This window comes from Macaca mulatta, chromosome 3 (assembly GCF_049350105.2).
Source record: "Macaca mulatta isolate MMU2019108-1 chromosome 3, T2T-MMU8v2.0, whole genome shotgun sequence".
NCBI lineage: Eukaryota > Metazoa > Chordata > Mammalia > Primates > Cercopithecidae > Macaca > Macaca mulatta.
In genome coordinates this window covers 94,120,956-94,124,825 of record NC_133408.1, presented here as the reverse complement: position 1 = coordinate 94,124,825, position 3,870 = coordinate 94,120,956, and the positions used below count along the sequence as shown (strand labels likewise).

General features: G+C 38.7%; 1 pseudogene; it reads right to left on the bottom strand.

The window, feature by feature from the left end:
- Positions 1-2,392: 2,392 nt before the first annotated feature.
- On the bottom strand, positions 2,393-3,419 carry LOC144340198 (histone-lysine N-methyltransferase SETMAR pseudogene; annotated as a pseudogene).
- Between the last annotated feature and the right edge of the window lie 451 nt (positions 3,420-3,870).

Below are 3,870 nucleotides of genomic sequence, written 5' to 3'. Positions count from 1 at the left end.
GGACATGGATTTTTGGGGACCAGGGACAAAATGCTATGGTCTGAGTGTTTGTGTCCCATACCCCTTCCCACCCCCCATCCTAAGTTGTATCTTGAAATCTAAGCATCAATGTGATGATATTTAGCAAGTAGGGTTTTAGGGAGGTGATTAGTTCATGAGGGTGGAGCCCTCATGAATAGAATTAGTGCCCTTATAAAAGGAACTCCAAAGACAAAGCTGGCTTGTCCTTTTTACCATATGAGGACACATAGCAAGAAGTTGCCATTCTATGAACCAAGACTTGAATAGTTACCAGACACCAAATCTGCCTATGCCTTAATCTCAGAATTCCAAACCTCTAGACTTGTGAGAAATACATTTCTGTTTATCTCTGCCACCCAGTTTATGGCATTTTGCTATAGCAGCCCAAATGAACTGAGTCACTCTTTTACCTGTGAATTAGTGGAGAAGGTTTGGCACCAAGTATTCTGAGTCCTGAGGATGGGATGAAAAATAAACTTCAAGCATCTTTTATCTGGAAAGCCCTCTCTCATTCTCTGACTTGGATGCCAATCTCTTCCACTCCCCAACAGTATCAACTAATATCTCCAATATAGCCTGTGTCATTCTCCAGTCTAATTAATAACCCTTGTATTGTATCAGAAGCTCCATGAGGCCAGGTATTATGCTTTGCTCATTTCTGTAACACCAAGACACCAGGTGGAGTCTAGCAGATATGTTTAATGAATGAGAGAGTTCATCTATTCAAGAATTGAGACCCCAGGGTCTCTCTACAATCTTATACGTCAAGGCTGCTCAAATAGAGTGGTTTTGAACATCCCAGGCAAGAAAGCTTCCAATTGTGACATCACAGTGGTTAAGCCATTTCAAAATTTAACCAAATAAAATTAACTTTTCAAATTTTTTAATAAAAGAAGAAAGAATAAATGATTTTCCTAAGGCACTAAAGACAGAAGTTGTATAGGTTTCGTTAAGTAACATGGCAAACACTAAATAGTGCTTGGACAATTTCAAAGACAGGCAAGTTATATGGTTTGGCTCTGTGGCCCCATCCAAATCTCATCTCAAATTGTAATCTCCAGGTGTTGAGGGAAGGCCCTGATGGGAGGTGACTAAATCATGGGGGCGGTTTCCCCCATGCTGTTCTCATGAGAGTGAATGAGTTCTCATGAGAGCTGATGATTTCAAAGTATATGGCTGTTCCCATTTCTCTCGGTCTCTCTGGTCTGACACCATGTGAAGAAGGTCCTTGCTTTCCCTTTGCCTTCCACCATGATTGTCAGTTTCCTAAAGCCTCCCCAGTCATGCAGAACTGTGAGTCAATTAAGCCTCTTTCTTTTTTAAATTACCCAGTCTTAAGCAGTTCTTTATAGCAGTGTGAAAACAGACCAATACAGCAAGCCACATTTTGTAAGCCTCACCCTGTCATCATTACATAAAGAGAATTGTGAAAAGACTAAGTGGAAAGACAGAATGTAAGAATTTAAAAGAGCATGTAGTGTGGAGTTACAGACCTCAATTAGAGCTATGTGTGTTTGGGCAAGTAGCTTAACTTTGAGCCTGTTTTTCTCATATAATGGGAATAATGTTATCTAATCTCACTGGAATTATTGATTTAAATTGTATGTGAAACACTTAGCATAGTGGCCAGCACATGGTATTCCTCAACAATTGGTAAATATTAATGTTTTATAATTATAAACCATCAACCATCTACTTAAGCCAGATAGTCTAAATGTATCAATGTTAAAATGACAGCAAAAGATCCTGCCCAGTGTCCACCAATGACAAGTGAGTTTCCTCCTCCAAGGAAAGCTGCTGGAAACATCATAACCTAGGCAAGAAGGTGATTGTTGGAGGTCTCTCCTATGAGAGACATTCCTCCTGCCACCACTAGGGCAGACTTCATCTTCTTTCTCTGGGTGTCTCATAGGAGTATCTCTCAGTTACTGCAGAGCTCGGTTATGCCACTTCACCAAAAGGCTTTCCCAATAAACATACATTTCCCTTTGATGTGACTCATGACTCCTCTGTACCTATAAGATGTTGCAGCATCAAAAGGCATCTCTGTGTCTGTTGCTTGAGTGTTCATTGTCTCAAGGGGCCCTCAGATGATTTATAAACTAGGTTATATTTAAGAGAAAAAAAGATAATTGTAAAATCCACATTTGGAATGCTACAGGACTTCTGTAGGATATTTTAAGTTTTAGGAGAAATCAGAAACCAGATAACTCCAGTAAAGAACTGGATAAGCCTGTCAAGCTCACCTGTCTCCTATAACATCACACTAAGAAACCAGTCCAGAGATAATTCTATAAGGTTGGTGCAAAAGTAACTGCAATTTTGGGCCAGAAATCTTAAATCGTTATAATTAGGCTCAAACATATCCTTATTAACCAAAATAGGAATTATTACAGTCAACACTTTTTGCCAACAAGAAATAAGTTTGTTTATTTCTGTTGCATAAAAATCCGTGCTTTGGGATTCGACAAACTCTTGGAAAGCATTTTCTACATCCTGCTGGTTGTGGAAGCGTTTTCCCTGCAAGAGCTGTCGAGATGCTGGAAGAAGTGATAGTCAGCTGGTGAGAGGTCAGGTGAATATGGTGGATGAGGCAAAACTTCATAGCCCAATTTGTTCCACTTTTGAAGCATTGGTTGTGCCATGTGTGGTCGGGTGTTGTGCAGAATTGGGCCCTTTCTGTTGATCAATGCCAGCTGCAGACGTTGCAGTTTTTGGTGCATTTCATTGATTTGTTGAGCATACCTCTCAGATGGAATGGTTTCACTGAGATTCAGAAAGCTGTAGTGGATCAGACCTGCAGCAGACGACCAAATAGTGACCACAACCTTTTTTTGATGCAAGTTTGGCTTTGGGAAGTGCTTTGGAGCTTCTTCTCAGTCCAACCACTAAGCTGATCATTGCCGGTTGTCATATAAAATCCATTTTTCATTGCATGTCACAATCCAATCAAGAAATAGTTTCTTGTTGTTGCATAGAATAAGAGAAGATGACACTATAAAATGGCCATTTTTAAAATTTTTGCTCAGCTCTTGAGGCACCGACCTATTGAGCTTTTTCACCTTTCCAATTTTCTTCAAAGGCTGAAAGACTGTAGCATGGTTGACGTTGAGTTCTTCTGCTAGTTCTCTTGTAGTTGTAAGAGGATCAACTTTGATGATTGCTCTCAATTGGTTGTTGTCAGCTTCCAATGGCCGACCACTATGCTCCTCATCTTCTTCAAGGCTCTTTTCTCCTTTGCAAAACTTCTTGAACCACTACTGCACTGTACATTCATTAGCAGTTTCTGGGCCAAATGTGTTGCTGATGTTGAGAGTTGTCTCCACTGTTTGTGACCCATTTTGAACTCAAATAAGAAAAATTGCCCAAATTTACTTTTTGTCTAACATCATTTCCATAGTCTAAAGTAAACATAAAATAAACAGTGAGTAATGTCATTAGCAAAAAAAAAAAAAAAAAAAAAAAAAAAAAAGGAATGTGAGAAACGCTCATTAAAATGATGTATAGAAGAACAATATGCTAACCACATTTATTTAAGAATGTACTCCAATATCAAACCACAAATTCTAACAATGCAAAAATTGTAATTACTTTTGCACTCAGTTAATATGTTCATTTATCTGGATTTGCATGTATTTTCTGGGAAAAAGAATATATTAGACAGACTAGTATATTAGTGACACTATTTACTAGCTACATAATCTTGGACAAATTACTTGATCTCTCTGAATCTTACTTTTCTCATCTGTAAAATGGGTATATGGAAACATGCTATGATCTTTGAGGTTTTCTTCAGAAAGAGAAGATGCACTCTTCAAAGCCAATCCTCCTCTTTTCCTTTGCAGTGCT